Source organism: Delphinus delphis, chromosome 5, assembly GCF_949987515.2.
Source record: "Delphinus delphis chromosome 5, mDelDel1.2, whole genome shotgun sequence".
Lineage (NCBI taxonomy): Eukaryota > Metazoa > Chordata > Mammalia > Artiodactyla > Delphinidae > Delphinus > Delphinus delphis.
The window spans coordinates 58,733,970-58,758,736 of record NC_082687.1 but is presented as its reverse complement, the minus strand read 5'-3'; the positions used below and the strand labels follow the sequence as shown (position 1 = coordinate 58,758,736).

At 35.2% G+C, this 24,767-nt stretch overlaps 1 protein-coding gene across 5 annotated transcripts in view; it reads left to right on the top strand.

The window, feature by feature from the left end:
- The window catches only part of ADGRL3 (adhesion G protein-coupled receptor L3), an 872,689-nt gene that overhangs the window by 662,030 nt on the left and 185,892 nt on the right, over positions 1–24,767 (top strand). The gene's annotated exons all lie outside the window — the stretch shown is intronic.

Here is a 24,767-nt window from a genome sequence, read left to right as displayed (position 1 = left end):
TGGTATATTTGTAAGTAGACTATTACTTAGCAATAAAAAAGAATCAAGTACTGATTCAAGCTACGACATGGATAAACCTTGAAAACATCATGCTGAAGAAAATAAACAGTCAAAAAATTCACATATTGTATGATTCCATTTATATAAAATGTCTGAAATAGGCAAATCTGTAGGATACAAAGAAAAGTAGTTGCTTCCTAGAGCTAGGAGGTTGGGGAGAATGGGGAGTGACTTCTAATGGGTATTCGGTTTCTTTTGGGGGTGATGAAATTATTCTAAAATAGGTCGTGATAATGGATACACATTCATATGAATATACTAAAGACCATTGAATTGTGCACTCTAAATGGTTAAATTATATGTTATGTGAATTATATCTCAATACAGCTGTTACTTTTTAAAAGTTAAGGAAAGAAGGGTACAGAAAGGCATGTTCCCTTTACTTATATACTCTCTCTATGTAGAATGATCTTCCCTAGTTATCTGTAGGGCTCACTGCTTCATTTTCTTCAAATGTTACCTTACAGTTGGGCCCACCTTTATTACCAATCTAAATTTCAAAATTTTCTCCTTTGCACATATTGCTATCTAACATAAATATTTTACTTATCTTGTTTGTTATTTGCCTTCTCATGAAGGAAAGAATTTTTGCATCTTAATTTGTTGCTGTATCTCTAGTCTCTAGCACATAGTAGATATTTGTTCAATGTGTGAATGGTATTACATGAAAAAAAAAAGTGACAAGTAAACCCAGGTCTCAAACAGTGTGGTTTGTTTTGACACTACAAATAGTTCTTAAATAGCTGGATCAGAGGATAGCCAATGGGGTGTGGTATAAATAAGGCTGTAGAAGAAAGGAAAAGCCCTGTTTCTAAGGATCTTACATAGACACACTAAAGAGTTTAATCTTATATCCTATAGACAGGAGAGAACCATGGAAAGGTGATGACCAGGGGATTGTGATGATCATTATTAGTTCGGTTGACTTGTAGAGGCAGAGAATTCTCTCTCTCCCTCTCTCTCCCTCTCTCTCTCCCTCTCTCTCTCCCTCTCTCTCTCCCTCTCTCTCTCTCTCTCTCTCTCTCTCTCCCTGTGTCTCTCTCTCTCGTAAGAAGGGGTCTCTTTTATTTTTCATTTTCCCACCCGTTCCGTAATAGTATATATTGTCATGTACTTGGAAGTACTGGTAACACTAAGGACATAAAATTTATAAGATTATTTACATTTGTTTATTTATTATTTTATTTTAGACTATTCCCCATTGTTTAAATTAGACATTTATTTAATCAGTCTCAAGTCAGTTTTTAGTCCCAACGTTAACCTTATTAAAAAAAAAAATAAGAGTAGAGATTCAGAAAAAATAAACAACACCCCCAAAGACTGAAAACGAAACAGAGTATTTTTCCAGTTTAACTTGATAACAACAATATTTAGATTTTTCACACTAAAATCAGGGTAACTTAAAAAATGTCCATAGGCAAGTAGTACTTGTGAGAAAAGTAGTTCTTTTTTTGTTTAGTTTTTAAATTATTATTTAAGCCAAAAATGTGATCAGAAAGTGACCTGAGTTTATTCTGTTCTCTTAAGGCAATTATCTATTTATCAACCCATAAGGAAATTACAAACCCTGGTTTCTTTCAGTGAGAGGCCCGCGTACCACAAAAAAAAAAAAAAAAAAAAAAAATGCACTGTAGTGCAGTATGATTTGCTTGTTAATGATGTGAATCCAACTGTATAATAAATGAGAAGGGGAAGATATAAACTAGTTTTAGAGAGCAGGTTTGTTTGTTTTTCATGATTTCTTCCTTAAACGTTAACTTGAGAACACATCTATGAGGTATGCTTATGTGAAAACTGATAATTTGTGCTCATCGAATGCAGTGGCATTGAAGTAAGAAGTTTCATTCCCAGATTTCTCACTCAGAAAGCAACTGGACACTAGAGACATTTGAACATCTTTGGAAGGCAGATCTAATATAGTAAACAAGAGGCTAGCAGAATTTATTCTGTGCAGTGTGATCCCTGAAATCAGAAAGCATGAAGCCACTACAGTTTCTCTTTCTCTCACCAACTTCCCCAGTCCTTGACCCAATTCAAGCACACAATTGAGATGCTTTGTATTTTGTGTTTTTCATTAGTTTCCTGGTATGTTGTTATGCATGTGCTCCTTAAGTTAAACAGAACCAATTTTTAAATATTAATGTCTGATTTGTGGAATTGTGTCTTAGAAGCATGGAAACACAAGAAATTGAAATGCATAATCTGTGTTTTTGAAAGCCATCCAATTTCCTTTATTTACAGCCTTTGAACCATTTCACAAATTGAAAATCAACCATCCAGCCATTTCATGTTTAGATTAATATATGTTTAAAAGATCCTAAAACCATTATCAGCATGCAGTGGCCCTCTCATTAAACAAATATAGATTAGAGGTAAATGAAGAAATTCCTAAATAGAGCTGATTTTCCCCAAAACAGGCATTTGGCAATCTCTAGAGATGTTTTTGATTGTCACAACTAGGATTAGTGAGTACTACTGGTATCTAGTGCATAAAATCCAAGGATGTTGCTAAACATCCTAAAATGCACAGGACAACCCCCTTACCCAACCCACACACACATACACACGCATGCACCAAAGAGTTGTCAGTAGTACCAAGGTTAGGAATTCCTGCTGTCAGTAAAATTGTGGAACCAAATCATATCTTAAACTTTAAATTCTAATTCACAAACGTTTAAAACTCGGAAAACAGTTAGGACTTGTATTATCTACTGGTATATAACAATGCTACCACAAACTTGGAGGCTTAAAGCATGCACATTTATTATCTCAGAGATTCTGTGGATCAGGAGTCCAGGCACAGCTTAAGTGGGTCTTCTATAAAGCTGAAATCATAGTGCCACTCAGGGAAGAGTCCTCATCTGAAGGCTCAACTGGGGAAGAATCTGTTTTCAAGCTCATTCAATAGTTGGTAGAATTCAGTACCTTGTAGACTGTCAGATTGAGGGTTTCAGTTTCTTGCTGGCTGTTGTCCTCAGCTTCTTGTCCCATGGCTCTCTATAGGCAGTTCACAACATGGGCAGCATGCTTCCTCAAAGCCAGAAGGGAAAGTCTTCTCACAGACAGATATTATGTGTCATGTAAATCATGCACATAATCACATACATCCTGCCACCTTTGCCTATTTCTGTAGTGTAGAAGTAAGTACAGATCTAGCCCACATTCAAGGGTAAGGAATTACACAAAAGTGTGAAAGTGTCCACTCCTCTGTCTGTTTCATTTTCTTTCTCTGTATTAAAATTTTTCACATTATTTGGGACTTGGAGTTTGGGTGTTTGGGGAGTAGAAAGGCCATCTTGGCTTCTTGTTCATTGCTAGTGATGGGTGAAGATTCGTCAGTATCTAAAATATACAATTGTAAATATGATAAATGGAATAACTAATGAGTGAACGTTATATGAGTTACATAACACAAAAATCGGTATTGAATCTCTCTCCACTGTACATTAAGCTTAACTTATAATAATAAATTTGTCTTGTTATTATAAATTTTGTTTACTATATCCTTACTGGAGAACTTTTCTGTTTAAGTTTATGCTGAATGTTCATTCTCTGATATGCAACTATGTTTCCCTTTGGCTTTTATACAAGCCAGATTAATTTCTAGTGTTGGAAATTAATTTCAGCAGTGAAACTGTGATACTACATACGTTATAATATTAAAGAAAATTATTGTTAAGCAAGAAACACACAAATATTAATAAGAAGTAATTTTATGATTACAGTAAATCTTTTATACATTTGTGTTCTTTTAAGATGTACAGATAACTATAGTTCTTTCCATATACTGTTTGATCTGTTACATATACTGTAAGACATATTCTATGGTATTTAATACATATGTGATGACAGATAAAATTGCATTATGTAGATATCAAGTGTATTATTCACTTTCATAGATGAATTCAGAGTTTCTATTTTATAGAAATTTTATTCATAAGCATAATTTAGGGAGACATGAAAATTATGTAGTCAAATAGATTTTTTTTGTTTCCTTCAAATCACTTTCTTGGACATTTGCACCATTTGCATATCTTACATGGATACTCACATATACACAAAATATTTATTAAGCACCAAAGGGAACTAACACTCATCCTGGTTTATGGACTTGACCAAAGTTTCAAAGCTAGAAAGTGCAAGAGCTGGTACTCATATGCAAACATCCCTTCATGTGGCTCTACCTAACTAGTAAGAATGAAATCTTGAATTCTTAGTCTAAATTAATGTCCTAAAAATAATAAACATATATTGAATACAATTATGAGTAATCTAAAAATGACCATTTCATTCACTCTTTCCCCTTTTCTGTTTGCAATCACTATAAATCACAGCTATCGAAAAGATTAATGATTTAGCCAAGTAAAGGAAGTGGGATGTAGGTGGGAAGAATAGTTAAGACTGAGAAGAGTGTGTTCCAGAAACAAATGTTAGTATCATTGAAGATGAGATGGGGCCTTTTTGGGACACAGGAAATAAATCCAGGATGGTTAGAAGGGAGAGAGCAAAGGCAAGGAGGCTTCAGTGGAAGCTTGAGAAGTAGGCAGGATGAGGATGAGAGGGCTTTTGAAACCATGTTTAAGCATGTCAAATTTATAATAAGATCAGTTGGGAGCTTTTAAAAAGCAACAACGTGAGATTTGTGTTTTTCAAGATCACTCCAGCTACAGATTAAAGATAGATTATAGGTGGGCTTCCCTGGTGGCGTAGTGGTTGAGAGTCCATCTGCTGATGCCGGGGATGCGGGTTCGTGCCCCAGTCCGGGAAGATCCCACATGCCGCGGAGCGGCTGGGCCCGTGGGCCATGGCCGCTGAGCCTGCGCGTCCGGAGCCTGTGCTCCGCAACGGGAGAGGTCACAGCAGTGAAAGGCCCACGTACCGCCAAAAAAAAAAAAAAAAAAAAAATATATATATATATATATATACATATATATATATATATATATATATAAAATAAAAGATAGATTATAGGTATTCATGTGATGATTCAGGGAGATAACTATTGATAGCTGCAGCTACCTCAGTGGACCTCAAGAGCATTATGCTTAGAGAAAAAAAGTAAATCCCCAAAGGCTTCATGCTTATGATTCTACTTATACAACATTCTTGAAAGGATGAGACTGTAGAGATGGAGAATAGATAAGAGGCTGCCAGGAGACAGGGATGGGGATGTGTGGGTATGAATACAGACAGGTTGCACAGGCAGTTCTTCTCTATTGTTGGAACATTTCTGTATCATTAATGTGGTGGTGGTCACACACATGTATACATGAGATACAATCACATAGAACTATATGCATGTATGCATAAATGAATGCAGTTTAAAAACGGTGAAAACTGAATAAAGTCTGGAGTCAAACTAAAAGTTATGTACCAATGCCCATTTCCTGGCTTTGATATTATACTGTAGTTATATAAGATCTCACCATTGGAGGGAAGCTAAAGGAAGGGATTCTTTGTACTATTTTTGCAACTTCCTGTGAGTCTATGCTTATTTCAAAATAAAAAGATTTTTAAAAAGCTATTGTAATAGAACAGGCTTTGGTTAGAATGGGAATGGTGGTGAAGAATGAGAAAGGCAATATTCTCTGGGCTCAACGACAATCAAATTTGCAAGTCCCAGTGTTAATATTTTGTATGGAAGCAAGGCAGTTGATGTTAGAGTGCTTTTATTGAACAAATATTAATTGAGCAACTCTCTGTGTCCCAGGCTATTGAAAGCACTGAGGACCACTGTTCAGCAAAACAAAAAGAGTCTGTCCTTATGGGACTTTGGGGCTACCAAAAGAGTCTAAAACATGCCTGCAGAGAGTGTTACACAAATTTTTGATACTCTACTATATGAAGACCAGGCAGTGCTTCTAAGAGATCAAGCTACTGATAGCTTGTGGACTCCTAAATTATGTGAGCCATCTATAATTTTGATTCCATACTAGTTTCATCTTTTTCATATCATATATTTCAATATTGATTTAAAATGTCCTTTTCCTTCCCCATCCCTCCCATTTTACTTTCAAAACTAAATATAGAATTTTTTTGGAAAAAAAGATTTGTTATATCCTGTATGCCCACAAATTTCAACTTTTGAAATACCACAGAGCAGACAAACGATTTTGAAGAAATATTTGCTCCTTATTTACATTATTCTTACTTAAAAAAATATTCCCCATTGGAGTGCAAGTAACAATATCTTATGTATTCCAAAGCTGGTTTGGATAAAGTCAGTGGTAGATTACTAGTGTTGTTTTAAATATCCTTCAGAGATTGAGGTGAAAAAGATAAACTTTATAATTGTACTTCAGGCTGGTCTAATTTCAGTTCTTGTTATATAAATTCAGGAAATAGTTCAACTTTTTAAATTAGATGGCTGTTTATAACTTCTCTGAAACAGAGTCAGTGGCATCTCAGGATAACCTGCATTTGATATAATAATGCTATTATTACTGAATGTCTGTTTTTTGTCAGTATTACTGAAGTAAACATAGGAATTCACATTTTTTAAATCCATATTTTTAAAGATAAGTAAATTTTTACTTTCTGGAAAATTAACTTGCCCAGATCCAAACAGCTAGTGGATGATTATCTAATATTTGAAGCTAAAATAAATGTTCTTTCCAGTACACCTCACTGTCTTTCATCTTATTATTACTACAGTAAATACACTGTTTAATGAAGCCTTTGAGGGCTCTTCAGAGGTCTCTGAAAATGAACATAATTTTTTTGGAGTAGAAGAGCTCAATATAATCAGTATCCATTTTATTTACTTATTTTCCTAGCAATTTGAAATATACATGTGATATGCATATATTTGTGTGCATAAGTGTGTGTGTGTGTGTGTGTGTGTGTGTATGTATGTAGAGAAACCTGAAAATTATTATCCTGTTGGCAGATTTTTTTCCTAAGAAATTTGCTTCCCTGACCCATTTATTACTACCTGTGCAATGCATGACTCCATCTTCTTAAAAGGAAAATCATCAGGAGAAAGCAAAATGGGGAGGTTTTTATTACTCTATTAATTTGGAAGGTGTTGAGTAGGCATGGTTGGCATGAGAGTAGGAAAAAAAAAAATTGTTCGGTACATATTTGAGTGAGGAGAAGTTACTAAGTTCCCAGCCTGAGGACTGGAGAAAAAACAGTCTCTTCAATAAGAGGTGCTGGGAAAACTGAACAGCTACAAGTAAAAGAATGAAATCAGAACACTCCCTGAGACCATACACGAAAATAAACTCAAAATGGATTAAAGACTTAAATATAAGGCCAGACACCATAAAACTCTTACAGGAAAAGATAGGCAGAACACTCTTTGACATAAATCACACAAACATCTTTTTTGACCCACCTCCTAGAGTAATGAAAATAAAATAAACAAGTGGGACCTAATTAAACTTAAAAGCTTTTGCACTGCAAAAGAAACCATAAACAAGACAAAAAGGCAACCCTCAGATTGGGAGAAAATATTTGGAAACAAAGCAACTGACAAAGGAGAAAATATTTGGAAACAAAGCAACTGACAAAGGATTAATCTCCAAAATATACGAACAGCTCATGCAGCTCAATATCAAAAAAACAAACAACCTAATAAAAAATGGGTGGAAGATGTAAATAGACATTTCTCCAAAGAAGACATACAGGTGGCCAACAAACACATGAAAAGATGCTGAACATCACTAATTATTAGAGAAATGGAAATCAAAAGTACAATGTGTTATCACCTCACACTGGTCAGAAGGGCCATCATTAAAAAATGTACAGACAATAAATGCTGGAGAGGGTGTGGAGAAAAGGGAACCCTCTTACACTGTTGGTGGGAATGTAACTTGATACGGCCACTATGGAGAACAGGAGGTTCCTTAGAAAGCTAAAAATAGAACTACCATATGACCCAGCAATCCCACTACTGGGCATATACCCAGAGAAAACCATAATTCAAAAACATACATGCACCCAAATGTTCATTGCAGCACTATTTAAAATAGCCAAGACATGGAAGCAATCTAAGTGTCCATCGACAGAGGAATAAATCAGAAGATTTGATACATATGTACAATGGAATATTACTCAGGCATAAAAAGGAACAAAACTGTCATTTGCAGAGACGTGGGTGGACCTAGAGAGTGTCATACAGAGTGAAGTAAATCAGAAAGAGAAAAACAAATATATATTAACGCATATATGTGGAATATAGAAAAATGGTATAGATGATCTTATTTGCAGAGCAGAAATAGAGACACAGACGTAGACAAAAACCGTATGGATACCAAGGGGGAAGGGGGATGGTGGGATGAATTGGGAGATTGGGATTAACATATATACACTACTACATATAAAATAGATAACTGAGAACCTACTGTATAGCACAGGGAACTCTACTCGGTGCTCTCTGCTGACCTAAATAGGAAGAAAATCCAAAAAAGAGGGGATATATGTGTATGTATGGCTGATTCACTTTGCTGTACAGCAGAAAATGACACAGCAATGTAAAACAATTATACTCCAATTAAAAAAAAAAATGATGGAGCTGTTGAGGATATGACAAAAACTGGTTAGAACCAACTAGGCCCAAGATGGTGGAAGATTCTACCTCCAGTAGACCTTGAGACTCATTATACGCTCATTGTAATACATTAGCATGCTAAATGACACACTCACCAACACCACAACAGTTCCAAGGCCATAAAAGGACAAAAAGTAGGGACTGGCTCAATTCCTGGAAATCCCATCCCTTCTCCAAAGTAGTTGCAATAAATCTCCCACTCTTTATTTATTTTTTTAATTTTTGAATTTTATTGTATTTATTTTTTATACAGCATGTTTTATTAATTATCTGTTTTATACATAATAGTGCATATATGTCGATCCAAATCTCCCAATTCATCCCACCACCACCACCCCCCGCCACTTTTCCCCCTTGGTGAACATAGGTTTCTTCTCTACATCTGTCTCTCTATTTCTGCCCTGCAAACAGGTTCGTCTGTACTATTTTTCTAGGTTCCACATATATGCATTAATATACGGTATTGTTTTTTCTCTTTCTGACTTACTTCACTGTGTATGACAATCTCTAGATCCATCCACGACTCTACAAAGGACCCAATTTCATTCCTTTGTATGGCTGAGTAATATTCCACTGTATATATGTACCACATCTTCTTTATCCCTTCATCTGTCAATGGACACTTAAGTTGCTTCCATGACCTGGCTATTGTAAATAGTGCTGCAATGAACATTGGGGTGCACGTGTCTTTTTGAATTATGGTTTTCTCGGGGTATTTGCCCATTAGTGGGATGGCTGGGTCATATGGTAATTCTATTTTTAATTTTTTAAGGAACCTCCTTACTGTTCTCCATAGTGGCTGTTCTCCAGTTTGCATTCCCACCAACACTGCAAGAGGGTTCCCTTTCTCCACACCCTCTCCACCATTTGTTGTTTGTAGATTTTCTGATGATGCTCATTCTAACTGGTGTGACATGATACCTCATTGTAGTTTTAGCATTTCTCTAATAATTAGTGATGTTGACCAGCTTTTCATGTGCTTCTTGGCCATCTGTATGTCTTCTTTGGAGAAATGTCTATTTAGGTCTTCTGCCCATTTTTGGATTGGGTTGTTTGTTTTTTTAATATTGAGCTGCATGAGCTGTTTATATATTTTGGAGATTAATCCATTGTCCATTGATTTGTTTGCAAATATTTTCTCCCAATCTGAGGGTTGTCTTTTCGTCTTGTTTATGGTTTCCTTTGCTGTGCAAAAGCTGTGAAGTTTCTTGAAGTCCCATTTGTTTATTTTTGTTTTTATTTCCATTACTCTAGGAGGTAGATCAAAAAAGATCTTGCTGAGATTTATGTCAAAGACTGTTTTTCTTATATTTTCCTCTAAGAGTTTTACAGTGTCCAGTCTTACATTTAAGTCTCTAATCCCTTTTGAGTTTATTTTTGAGTATGGTGTTAGGGAGTGTTCTAATTTCATTCTTCTACATGGACCTGTCTAGTTTTCCCAGCACCACTTATTGAAGAGACTGTCTTTTCTCCATTGTATATCCTTGCCTCCTTTGTCATAGGTTAGTTGACCAAAGGTGCATGGGTTTATCTCTGGGCTTTCTATCTTGTTCCATTGATCTATATTTCTGTTTTTGTGCCAATACGTATTGTCTTCATTACTGTAGCTTTGTAGTATAGTCTGAAGTCACAGAGTCTGATTCCTCCAGCTCCACTTTTTTGCCTCAAGACTGCTTTGGCTATTCAGGGTCTTTTGTGTCTCCATACAAATTTTAAGATTTTTTATTCTAGTTTTGTAAAAAATGCCATTGATAATTTGATAGGGATTGCATTGAATCTATAGATTGCTTTGGGTAGTATAGTCATTTTCACAATATTGATTCTTCCAATCCAAGAACATGGTATATCTCTCCATCTGTTGGTATCATGTCTTAATTTCTTTCATCGGTGTCTTATAGTTTTCTGTATACAGGTCTTTTATCTCCTTAGGTAGGTTTATTTCTAGGTATTTTATTCTTTTTGTTGCAATCGTAAATGGGATTGTTTCCTTAATTCCTCTTTCAGATTTTTCATCATTAGTGTATAGGAATGCAAGAGATTTCTGTTCATTAATTTTGTATCCTGCAACTTTACCAAATTCATTGATTAGCTCTAGTAGTTTTCTGGTGGCATCTTTAGGATTCTCTATGCATAGCATCATGTCATCTGCAGACAGTGACAGTTTTACTTCTTCTTCCAATTTGTATTCCTTTTATTTCTTTTTCTTCTCTGATTGCCATGGCTAGGACTTCCAAAACTATGTTGAATAATAGTGGTGAGAGTGGACATCCTTGTCTTCTTCCTGATCTTAGAGGAAACGCTTTCAGTTTTTCACCATTGAAAATAATGTTTATTGTGGGTTTGTCATAAATGGCCTCTATTATGTTGAGGTATATTCCCTCTATGTCCACTTTCTGGAGAGTTTTTCTCATAAATGGTGTTGAGTTTTGTCAAAAGCTTTTTCTGCATCTATTGAGATGATCATATGGTTTTTATCCTTCAATTTGTTAATATGGTGTATCACATCGATTGAGTTGCATATATTGAAGAATCCTTGCATCTCTGGCATAAATCCCACTTGACCATGGTGTATTATCCTTTTAATGTGTTGTTGGATTCTGTTTGCTAGTATTTTGTTGAGGATTTTTGCATCTATATTCATCAGTGATATTGGTCTGTAATTTTCTTTTTTTGTAGTATCTTTGTCTGGTTTTGGTATCACGGTGATGGTGGCCTCATAGAATGAGTTTGGGAGTGTTCCTTCCTCAGAAATTTTTTTGAAGAGTTTGAGAAAGATGGGTGTTAGCTCTTCTCTAAATGTTGGATAGAATTCACCTGTGAAGCCATCTGGTCCTGGACTTTTGTTTGTTGGAATATTTTAATCACAGTTTCAATTTCATTACTTGTGATTGGTCTGTTCATATTTTCTATTTCTTCCTGGTTCAGTCTTGGAAGCTTATACCTTTCTAAGAGTTTGTCCATTTCTTCCATGTTGTCCATTTTATTGGCATATAGTTTCTTGTAGTAGTCTCTTAGGATGCTTTGTATTTCTGAGGTGTCTGTTGTAAATTCTCCTCTTTCATGTCTAATTTTATTGATTTGAATCTTCTCCCTCTTTTTATTGATGAGCCTGGCTAATGGTTTATCAATTTTCTTTATCTTCTCAAAGAACTGGCTTTTAATTTTATTGATCTTTGCAATTGTTTTCTTTGTTTCTATTTCATTTTTTCTGCTCTGATCTTTATGATTTCTTTCCTTCTACTAACTTGGGTTTTGTTTTTTCTTCTTCTCTAGTTTCTTTAGGTGTAAGGTCACATTGTTTATTTGAGATATTTGTTGTTTCTTGAGGTAGGCATGTATTGCTATAACTTCCCTCTTAGAACTGATTTTGCTGACTCCCATAGGCTTTGAATCTTCGTGTTTTCATTGTAATTTGTCGCTAGGTATTTTTTGACTTCCTCTTTGATTTCTTCAGTGATCTCTTAGTTATTTATTAACGTATTGCTTAGCCTCCATGTGTTTGTGTTTTTTTACTTTTTTCCCCCTGTAATTGATTTCTAATCTCATAGCATTGTGGTCAGAAAAGATGCTTAATATGATTTCAATTTTCTTAAATTTACTGAGGCTTGATTTGTGACCCAAGATGTGGTCTATCCTGGAGAATGTTCCATGTGCACTTGAGAATAAAGTGAAACCTGCCATTTTTGGATGGAATATCCTATAAATATCAATTAAATCTATCTGGTCTATTGTGTCATTTAAAGCTTGTGTTTCCTTATTAATTATCTGTCTGGATGATCTGTCCTTTGTTTTAAGTGAGGTGTTAAAGTCCTCCATTATTATTGTGTTACTGTAGATTTCCTCTTTTATAGCTGTTAGCAGTTTCCTTATGTATTGTGGTGCTCCTATGTTCGGTGCAATTTATAATTATCATATCTCCTTCTTGGATTGATCCCTTGATCATTAATTAGTGTCCTTCCTTTTCTCTTTTAACATTCTTATTTTAAAATCTATTTTATCTGATATGAGTATTGCTACTCTATCTTTCTTTTGATTTTCATTTGCGTGGCATATTGTTTTCCATCCCCTCACTTTCAGTCGGTATGTGTTCCTAGGTCTGAAGTGGGTCTCTTGGAGACAGCATATATATGGGTCTTGTTTTTGTATCCATTCAGCAAGCCTGTGTCTTTTGGTGGGAGCATTTAATCCATTCACATTTAAGGTAATTATCGATATTAATGTTCCTATCACCATTTTCTTAATTGTTTTGGGTTTGTTTTGTAGGTCCTTTTCTTCTCTTGTGTTTCCCACGTAGAGAAGTTCCTTTAGCATTTGTTGTAGAGCTGGTTTGGTGGTGCTGAATTCTCTTAGCTTTCGCTTGTCTGTAAAGCTTTTGATTTCTCCATCAATTCTGAATGAGATGCTTTCCGGGTAGAGTAATCTTGGTTGTAGTTTCTTCCTTTTCATCACTTTAAATATTTAGTGCCATTCCCTTTGACTTATAGCGTTTCTGCTGAGAAATCAGCTGTTAACCTTATGGGAGTTCCCTGGTAATTTGTTGTTTTTCCCTTGTTGCTTTCAATACTTTTTTTTGTCTTTAGTTTTTCTCAGTTTGATTACTATGTGTCTCCGTGTGTTTCTCCTTGAGTTTATCCTACCTGGGCCTCTCTGCACTTCCTGGAGTTGAGTAGCCCTTTCTGTTCCCATGTTAAGGAAGTTTTCTAATATAATCTCTTCAAATATTTTCTCGGGTCCATTCTCTTTCTCTTCTCCTTATGCGACCCCTATAATGTGAATGTTGTTGTGTTTACTGTTGTCCCAGATGTCTCCTAGGCTGTCTTCATTTCTTTTCATTCTTTTTTCTTCATTCTGTTCCATGGCAGTGAATTCCACCATTCTGTCTTCCAGGTCACTTATCCGTTCTTCTGCCTCAGTTATTCTGCCATTTTTTCCTTCTAGTATATTTTTCATTTCAGTTATTGTATTTTTCACCTATGTTTGTTTGTTCTTTAATGCTTCTAGGTGTTTGTTTTTTAATTCTTCTAGGTCTTTGTTAAACATTTCTTGCATCTTCTCGATCTTTGTCTCCATTCTTTTTTCGAGGTCCTGGATCATCTTCACTATCATTATTCTGAATTCCTTTTCTTGAAGGTTGCCTATCTCCACTTCACTTAGTTGTTTTTCTGGGGTTTTGTCTTGTTCCTTCATCTGGTACAAAGTCCTCTGCCTTTTCATTTTGTCTATGTTTCTGTGAATGTGGTTTTCCTTCCACAGGCTGCAGAATTGTAGTTCTTCTTGCTTCTGCTCATATCTCCCACTCTTTAAATTATGTAATTACCCAGCCCATAAAACTGTCCACCCCGTATTTCAGGGCTGCTCTCACCTGAGACAGCTCATACTCTGTCTGTGGAGTGTGTATCTCCCAGGGCCACTCTGGCCTTTTGAGATGGACTGCGTTCTGCCTATGGAATGTGTTTTTCTGTTTTCACTTTCCTACGACTCACTCTTGAATTCTTTCCTGAGAGAAACCAAGGACCCTCACTTGGTGGCCTATCCCAGGAACTTGCCTGACACCTGGGACGTGACCATCCTCTCAAGCCCCATTTTCCTGCAACCTCTTTACAGAGGGTATTTATAAATCTATCTACTTTTTACCTTAAAGCAAAACAAACAAAGAAAACATTGCCTTAGAGATAAATGTCCTGAATTCTATTCCTGAATGTGTAACAGAAAATACCTTGGCCTAATCACTCAACCACTTAATTCTCTCAACATAGACAGTTTCTACCCCTACCTTTATTTTAGAGGAAAGTAATCATTAATTACTAGTATCTATATAAATATTATGTTTCTTGAGAGTCTAGGTCTGTATTTTCTGATACTTGTATTATAACTGGATATTATATAAATTTGAATTTGAAACTCCTGTATATTAAATCTTACAAAATTTAATCTGGAGTGGGTGATTAAATTATTTAATCCAACTTTATTAAAATCTCAATGTAATAAAATTCAGTAACATATGTTCATAGATCTGAAAATACTTTTCAAAATAAAGCATAATTATTCTATCACTCACCCATCATGCATTATTGAGTATTTAATATATGTCAGGTAGTATATTTGCATGGAAAACAAAGTAGAATATCAAATTTCCTTTCACTCAGTAATAGCTGTAGAGTTGTAGAGTTTAAATGTGGTTTTGGAAGAATGACTTAATTTATGAATTCTGTAATCTATAAGCTGATTGTTAAGTGACTAGAAGAATATATATGGTTTTACTTGAAATTAAGAATCATTTATATGACAATTATACAGCTCTCTTTCTTTTTGATAATTTAAATTACCTGAAAAAAATGAAATGTTTAGCGGTCTCATCAGTGTTAGAAAGATGATGGGCACAGTGGAGCACCAAGATGTGACTCTCTACAACCCATAATAGAGTGAGCCTGCCCACCCTGTAAACTCCTTGAGGAGAGGGGCCACGTCATATTCAAACTTGTATTCCCATCCTAGCAGCTAGGATCCTAGCAGTTGGATCTCCCATTTGTGTCACTGTTAGGTTTAATTGGTTAAACAAAATAAAAATCAATGCTTGAGTTTAACTGTTTGCTTTTAAGAAAGTGCTTAGAAAGCAATATAATGACCTTCTTTTTTCCAGACTCTAAACGTAAACAGCAAAACAAATAACCAAGAACTCTAGCCACCCTGAAAAAGGGCCTTACATTTTGCCAGTTTCTTGGAAACTTGTGTATATGTAACAGGGGTGAGCACATATATATTATTTCAAGCATCTGCAATAGATCAAAGTTACTAAAATTGCATTCTTTAAAAAAAACTTGGAGCTTAAATTATGAGCTTTTCTTTGCTATTCACTTTCAGTATTTCATTTCTAAATACAGAGAATAATTTTATTTTTCTTGAATTTATTTTAACTTCATACTTACAAATAAATCATGTGTAAGCCTTACAGTTTGGAATCACTTTGTCTTCATAGGTAAACTACAATTCACAAGTTAATAATAAAGCATATATCACTGCAAATATTAGGCAATAATTTTAGTAACTGGATAACAATGATGTCAAAAGTAGGGGAATAAAATACAATATTAAGGCTAGAAGTAAGGAATTATTCTAAATCCTAACCCAATTTAACTACTTACACTCCTTGAATGCTTTGGTGGTTGTTGAGAAATCAGTAAACTCAAATTCAGTTGAATTTATTCTCCCAGTTTTTTTGTTTGCATGGTTTTGTTGCCACCAAAGTTTACGTAATATTCTCATAAATCAAAACTTCTAGATATTTTGCAGTAATGAGAAAACCAACACAACTCTGTTGGTTATAACTCAGGAATCCTTGGGAATATTTTCATACTGTTTGAAGTCAATATGTCTACGTGGTTGTTTCAATTTTAAATAAATAATAGTAATTGAGATGGAGCTGAAGAAGAATTGACATTAGAAGAGCTAACTCTTCTTTTGTTAAAATGAAGAATCAAACATCAGCTCAATTCCACCAACATTGTTCAAGGCCTACTATGTACCAATGAGGATCATAGTTTCCATACTCAAAAGCCATCATCTCTCTCACACCCCCATGCTCTTGTATGTATGCACATGACCCATAGCATTCTAGTCATTATGATCACCACTGACACCTCAGACGTTTAGTCAAATAGATACTTGTTCTCCCTACTTCTATTCTCTTCCCATTCAGTCACTCTTAAACACAGCAACCCAAGTGAACCTAAGTCAGATCATACCTTTCCTCTGCTCAGACCGTACAGTGGCTTCCCACACCAGACAGAGTAAATGCCAAAGTCCTCCCTATAACTATAAAGTGCTATATGCTCAGTCCCTCACCACATCTCTAATCTCATTCCATACTTGTTTTCCTTAACGTTGCTCCAGCAACACTGGTCATCTCACCGCATATAGACCTTTGCAGATGCTCTTCCCTCTACCTGGAATGCTCCGCAGTTATTCACATCTCTCAGTCCTCCACTTCCTTCAGGTCCTCCTTGTCACCATAACAGCTAGGCAATGCCTGACACCCTATTAAAAATTGCAATTTCCTCTACTAACTTCCGATTATTTTCCCTTCCCCTGGTTTGTTTTTTTTCTTCTTATCCTTAGCACTTTTTAATATCTGATATGCTATATATTTTAATTTTTTGTCCTATTTATCCTAATAAAATGTAAGCTCTATGAAGGCAGGGATTTTTATTTTTTCTTGTTTTTATTGTTCAATTCTGTATCCCCTGCATTTAGAATAGCAATTGGCACATGGTAAGCAATCAATAATTCTTGGTTCGATTAGGGAATAAATAACATTATTACTGATAGTAAATGTTATTAATCTATTCTCTGTCATTTACTTTGCTAAGTACTTTAAACCCATATTGACACTTTTTTCTCAAAATATATATATATATATTATTGTCTCCATTTAGTGAAAAACACAAAAAGAAAACTAAAGCACAAAGGTATTATAATTTGTCCAAAGTCACATTTCTCTTAAATGATTACTTATCTCATTGTATTATAAAGAGACATTTCTGTTACTACAGTATTTTATTAACTCTAGGATTCTCATGATTTCACCTCTTAACATTTCATTAGTTGGAATGTACCTAACACTTGAAGATATGTCACAGTTTAATTGGCAGAGATATTTTTCTAAGTGGCACAAAGAAAAATTAATTGATCTTGTACCTTCCACAAAATACACTATATTAAAATCTTCTTGAGGGCAGTGCTCTTGTGCTTAATCTCTGAATCCTTGATACCCATCACAATGTCTAGTATAAAACAAACACCAATAAATATTTACTGAATAAATAATATTTTTAGTATATTTCTCCTCTTTCTATTTCCTAACTTCTTCAGTAGATTTTCTATAAAGCTTCTTAGGGCTTCATGAGGGCAAGGAACATGATAATGATATTCAATGTTTTATTCCCAGTACTACTCCTGTCATATGGTAGATGATTAATAAATATGGATGGGATGAATTAATCTTATAATCCCTAGAAATGAGCTCTCTTATAGACAAATAATATATTCTAGACTTGATACTTTAAAAATTGACTTCAAATCTTTGTCAGATAATATGGATTACACATGGGTTTTGGAGTCAAACTATCCGTATTAAAATCCTGGATTTACCATTTCTGAACTATGTGAAATTAAGAAATTCTCTTCACCTCTCTGTACCTCAATTATGCATGTAAAGCATTAGCACACTACCAGGTACATAACATATGCTCATGAAAAAGCAGCTATATTTCACATTATTGTTTGCTGATTGTTTATTGCCTACTTGTGTGCCCAACACTGTACTCAATTTTCTGGACTTTATAGTTTTTTCTTGGGGGTCCTTACGTTAAGAGACTTAGACATGCCATAACAGAAAGAAATGAGCTCAAAGAGGATTACTTCCTCCAGTCTCACCATCAGTGGGCAGGTACTTTCCTGTGGATCAAGTTCAGGTTATCAATATTCCTTCCAAGGTAGTGTGGTTAAGAGTGTGCCTAGGTTATTTCTCTGTTATGAACTTTCAACCTTTGAAAAATTACTGAATCTCTTGGTGCTTCAGTTTCACCATCTGAAAATCATGATAGTTAATAGTACAGATTTGCTGTCAGAATTAAATGGGCGAGTTCCTGTGAAGTGCTTAGAATAGTGCCAGATGCGTAACAAGTACTCAAAACTACCCAATAGGTCCAGGCCATAGCAATACCAAGAAAGCATATGTGAGCAGTATTGGGGACATATTAATTTCCAAATTTATTGAGTTTTTACATATATGTTCCTGTCATTAAATTTTGTCTAAATTTTTTAACAATAGGATAATCCTAATAGAAAGGGAGAGATTTTGATAGACTTGGATTAGAATCCTGGTTCTATCACTTTCCAGCTATATAAGCTTGGGAGAATTGCCTAATTTGACTTCTTTCATCTCCAAAATGAAGATCAGTATAACTACCCTAAGGTTATCAGGAATATTAAATTAGTATTTCTTATAATACATATAGCACAGTTCCTGGCATGGTAAGGGCTAAATATGTAGCAGATAATTCTAATAAGATGCCCCCCAAATCCTTTATTTTACCTTAATATCTTACATGATAAGGCCATTACAACTTCATGTTTATTAGAACAGATAATTTTCTTTATTTACAGTAAGAATATATTCTATGAGAGAATGAGAAAATATAAATGGATCAAGTTACAAAAATAACTTTACCCCCACATGGCTGATAGTATGTGGAATTTCACTATTTCAAGGGGCCATGGAGCCAAATATTATAGATGGATTCTGAAAAGAATTGGAAAATTTCATGATTTCATGACTGATAATGTTAATGTTTCTTTTTAAAAGCTACGTGTAATCAAATCTTCTGCCACCAGCTGACATTCATAGAGGTCAGGCAGAATTTCTTTCTTCTGCCCAGAGCACTGCACAAGCAACCAAAAGCCACTTGCAGCATTGTTATGATTTTGGTTTTCATATTTCCTTTATCAGGCCCTTGGGAGGATTTCTTCAATAATTGACCTTGGATTAAATGCATGGAAGGTGGGGAGAAGGAAATGCTTCTGTAGTCAACCAAAATACTTTATGTTGGGATGAAGTTAGCCCAAAAGAAAGGCTTGTAAAGGGAAAACCATGAGGGGAGGTACATATTTTAAAGAGGAAAGGAAAAAATGGAGAATCAAGAAGAAGGTCCATGTATTTCATGAGTAGAAAGAAAACATTTCTTCTATCGTGAAGTTTATCCTATTTTTGATTCCATTGTTTATATTCTATTTTAAGTATTACATTTTTCAGAAGATGCCTGTATTAGTCTGCTAGGGCTGCAACAACAAAATACCACAGACTAGGTGGCTTAAGCCAACAGAAATTCATTTTCTCACAGTTCTGATGGCTGAAAGTTCATCTCAAGTTCAAGCTCAAGGTGCTAGCAGGATTGGTTTCTCCTGAGGCTTCTCTCCTTGACTTAAGATGGCCACCTTCTCACTATATCCTCACATGGCCTTTACTCTGTACCCCTGTATCCCTGGTATCTCTCTTCTCATATGGATAGCAGTTCTACTGTATTAGGACCCCACCCTTATGAATTCATTGAATCTTAATTACCTCTTTAAAGGCCCTATCTCCAAATATAGTCATATGTGGAATAGGGCTTCAACATATGAATTTTGGGGGAAAACAACTAAGTCCATTAACAGTGTCAATCCCAAATAATAAATGTGTTTTGTGATCAAAAATAGTAATGTTTTATTAGAATCATTTTAGTTCCTTCAGTCTCTTCTTAAAGCATTATGGAAGACTTGTAGTTGTAGAAGGCATGAAATAATTCAGGCTGCCACTTTTAAAAGCATATTATGAAAAATATGGAATATGGAATTAGAGGACACTGACTTACTACTTGCATGATTATGATTCACTTACCAGTTGAGCCTATGTTTTCTCATTTGTAAAATTAGGAATTCATAGCTATAATTACTCTGCACATTTTAAAATAAGAATTCAATGAGAGGGTTTCCCTGGTGGCACAGTGGTTGAGAGTCCGCCTGCCGATGCAGGGGACACGGGTTTGTGCCCTGGTCTGGGAAGATCCCACATGCCACGGAGCGGCTGGGCCCATGAGCCATGGCCGCTGAGCCTGCGCGTCTGGAGCCTGTGCTCCGCAACGGGAGAGGCCACAAAAGTGAGAGGCCTGCGTACTGAAAAAAAAAAAAAAAAAAAAAAAAGAATTCAATGAGATAATAGAGATAAGGGAAAGCATTACAAAATGTAAAGCACTATACAAATGTCGTTTATTTTCAGTTTTCCATAGTGTACTCCACAGAGTATAATCTGTAGTAACAATTAAAATAATATTTATTCTTTTCAAGGCAGATTGAAGAAAAAAATTAAGCAAAATAAATCATAAGAGTGAAATAACCCATGGACAATAAATTTCAGAGGGCAAGAGAATTAAAAATTTATTTTGGAAATAAATGTTAATTATGAGGGGAAAATGTTAATATGAAGGACTTTTTTGGTTACATTTCTGATAACCAAATACTAATCTGTATAAGCAAAATAAGCACAATGACAATGACAAAATAATAAGGAAAACTGCACAATTTTGATAAAGTGTTTTATATAAACAGTCACTCAAACTTACTTTCTTTTACATAGTAACCTTCCCTGATACACAACCTCAAGCATATGAGGCACTAAAAACACATAGTTTTATTAAGCTGGCTATGTCATCAGGTAAAATTCAGTAACAGTGTACTCTGGAAAAGTGTCATATCACCTTCACCTTATTGGAAGATAGAGAAGGACAAACTCCTTATAGCATATGATATAGGCTGGAACTTCACCAAAGTGTGTTGCTAGAACTCTTTCATGAATCTAGATCTTTTTTCACAGTATCTAGAAGTAAGGCCTGTTCTTTCCTGGGCACTGGTGACAACATGTATGGCACTAGTAGTACTTATTCTGCCAAAAGCTGGCATTGAGCAGAGATCTTGGGAGTCGTACATGGCCGTAAATGGGAGGGAAGGGATGCAGAATCAGGGACAGCTTTTAAAATGGACTTTTATTCTGCATAAAGTCAAACAGAAAGGTACAACCATGCTTGTAGATATCTCTCTGCGACACAGTTCCAAGGAAAATAGATCTATACTGATCCTTAACAGTAGTGTTTCTGTATTAAACTAAATAAAGTCTTTGAAATGTATTTCATAACAAATTGAACTTTAAAAAAATATATCTTGGGCTTGCCTGGTGGCGCAGTGGTTGACTGTCCGCCTGCCAATGCAGGGGACACGGGTTCGTGCCCCGGTCCAGGAAGATCCCACATGCCGCGGAGTGGCTGGGCCCGTGAGCCATGGCCGCTGAGCCTGCGCGTCCGGAGCCTGTGCTCCGCATCGGGAGAGGCCACAGTGGTGAGAGGCCTGCATACCGCAAAAAAAAAAAAAAAAAAAAAAAATCATCCCTTCAAAAGTACAAACGAGAGATGGCATTACTGAAATTGGAGTCAGAGAAAATAACTTGAAGTTAGCTTTTAACTATTGCCTTACTACTCCATCAAGTAGTATGAGGTCAAAAATAATTTTTCCATCACCTGGAAAAATTTGCACAAAAAATGTGCTTATATTCCCAGCAATGACACAGTTGACACATATTTTTTAAAAGCCAATGCTAAATATTAATACAATTATATTATTTACTTTTAACATTAATTAACATTAATAAATAATATTTGATTTTCAACTTATTAAATTTTCTTACTTTTATGTTTTCTTTTTGGAAATTCTGATAATTTTATATGTAAACAATATATATTATAATAATTTTTACTGTTTATAATGTTAAGAATTCAATTACACTTGTTTAAAAATGTGCTGCTAAATATTATATTTGAATTGTGTTAAATGCTTAGTGTCAAAAATTTTGTTTACTAAATCTTGAATTTCTATTTTGCAAAAGTAGATATTGAAATACCAGTATTGGCATTTTGCTCTGATGTTGCTTTTATTAGGAAAAATGTTAAAAGGATGCTGTTTTCATTCATAGATGATGGCAGGTTGAACATAGATAATGGTGATTGGGAAGAAAGAGAAATATATTTTTTTAACATCTTTATTGGAGTATAATTGCTTTACAATGGTGTGTTAGTTGCTGCTTTATAACAAAGTGAATCAGCTATACATATACATATATCCCCATATCTCCTCCCTCTTGCGTCTCCCTCCCACCCTCCCTATCCCATCCCTCTAGGTGGTCACAAAGCACCAAGCTGATCTCTCTGTGCTATGCAGCTGCTGCACACTAGCAATCTATTTTACATTTGGTAGTGTATATATGTGCATGCCACTCTCTCACTTCGTCCCAGCTTACCCTTCCCTCTCCCCATGTCCTCAAGTCCACTCTCTACAGCTGAGTCTTTATACCTGTCCTGCCCCTAGGTTCTTCGGAACCTTTTTTTTTTTTTTAAGATTCCATTATACATGGTATTTGTTTTTCTCTTTCTGACATACTTCACTCTGTATGACAGTCTCTAGGTCCATCCAACTCACTACAATTAACTGAATTTCCTTTCTTTTTCTGGCTAAGTAATATTCCACTGTATATATGTGCCACATCTTCTTTATCCATTCATCTGTTGATGGACACTTAGGTTGCTTCCATATATTGGCGATTGTAAGTAGTGCTGCATTGAACATTGTACTACAGGTATATTTTTGAATTATGGATTTCTCAGGGTATATGCCCAGGAGTGGGATTGCTGGGTCACATGGTAGCTCTATTTTTTGTTTTTTAAGTAACCTTCATACTGTTCTCCGTAGTGGCTGTATCAATTTACATTCCCACCAACAGTGCAAGAGGGTTCCCTTTTCTCCACACCCTCTCCAACATTTATTGTTTGTAGATTTTTAGATGATGGCCATTATGACTTGTGTGAGGAGATACCTCATTGTAGTTCTGATTTGCATTTCTCTAATGATTAGTAATGATCATCCTTTCATGTGTTTGTTGGCAATCTGTATATCTTCTTTGGAGAAATGTCTTTTTAGGTCTTCTGCCCATTTTTGGATTGGGTTGTTTGTTTTTTTAATATTGAGCTCCATGAGCTGCTTGTAAATTTTAGAGATTAATCCTTTGTCAGTTGCTTCATTTGAAAATCTTTTCTCCCATTCTGAGGTTGTCTTTTCATCTTGTTTATGTTTTCCTTTGCTGTGCGTAAGCTTTTAAGTTCCATTAGGTCCCATTTGTTTATTTTTATTTCCATTTCTCTAGGAGGTGGGTCAAAAAGGATCCTGGTGTGATGTATGTCATCGAGTGTTCTTCCTATATTTTCCTCTAAGAGTTTTATAGTGTCTGTACTTACATTTAGGTCTTTAATCCATTTTGAGTTTATTTTTGTGCATGGTTTTTGGGAGTGTTCTAATTTCATTCTTTTACATGTAGCTGTCCAGTTTTCCCAACAACATTGATTGAAGAGGTTGTCTTCTCTCCCTTGTATATCCTTGCCTCCTTTATCAAAAATTAGGTGACCATAGGTGTGTGGCTTTATCTCTGGGCTTTCTATCCTGTTTCATTGATTTGTATTTCTGTTTTTGTGCCAGTACCATACTGTCTTGATTACTGTAGCTTTGTAGTATAGTCTGAAGTCAGGGAGCCTAATTCCTCCAGCTCCGTTTTTCTTTCTCAAGATTGCTTTGGCTATTTGGGCTCTTTTGTGTTTCCATACAAACTGTGAAAATTTTTGTTCTACTTCTGTGAAAATGCCCGTGGTAGTTTGATAGGAATTGCATTGAATCTGTAGATTGCTGTGGGTAGTATAGTCATTTTCACAATGTTGATTCTTCCAATCGAAGAACATGGTATATCTCTCCATCTATTTGTATCATCTCTAATTTCTTTCATCAGTGTCTTATAGATTTCTGCATACAGGTCTATTGTCTCCTTAGGTAAGTTTATTGCTAGGTATTTTATTCTTTTTTTTACAATGGTAAATGAGAGTGTTTCCTTAATTTCTCTTTCAGATTTTGCATCATTAGTGTATAGGAGTGTACAAGATTTCTGTGCATTAATTTTGTATCCTGCTACTTTACCAAATTCATTGATTAGCTCTGGTAGTTTTCTATTAGCATCTTTAGGATTCTCTATGTATACTATCATGTCATCTGCAAACAGTGACAGCTTTACTTCTTCTTTTTCAATTTGGATTCCTTTTATTTCTTTTTCTTCTCTGATTGCTGTTGCTAAAGCTTCCAAAATTATGTTGAATAATAGTGGTGAAAGTGGACAACCTTGTCTTGTTCCTGATCTTAGTGGAAATGGTTTCAGTTTTTCACCATTGAGAACGATATTGGCTGTGGGTATGTCATATATGGCCTTTATTATGTTGACGTAAGTTCCCTCTATGCCTACTTTCTGCAGGGTTTTTATCATAAATGGGTGTTGAATTTTGTCAAAAGCTTTCCCTGCATCGATTGAGATGATCATGTGGTTTTTCTCCTTTAATTTGTTAATATGGTGTATCACATTGATTGATTTGCATATATTGAAGAATCCTTGCATTCCTGGGATAAACCCCACTTGATCATGGTGTATGATTCTTTAAATGTGCTGTTGGATTCTGTTTGCTAGTATTTTGTTGAGGATTTT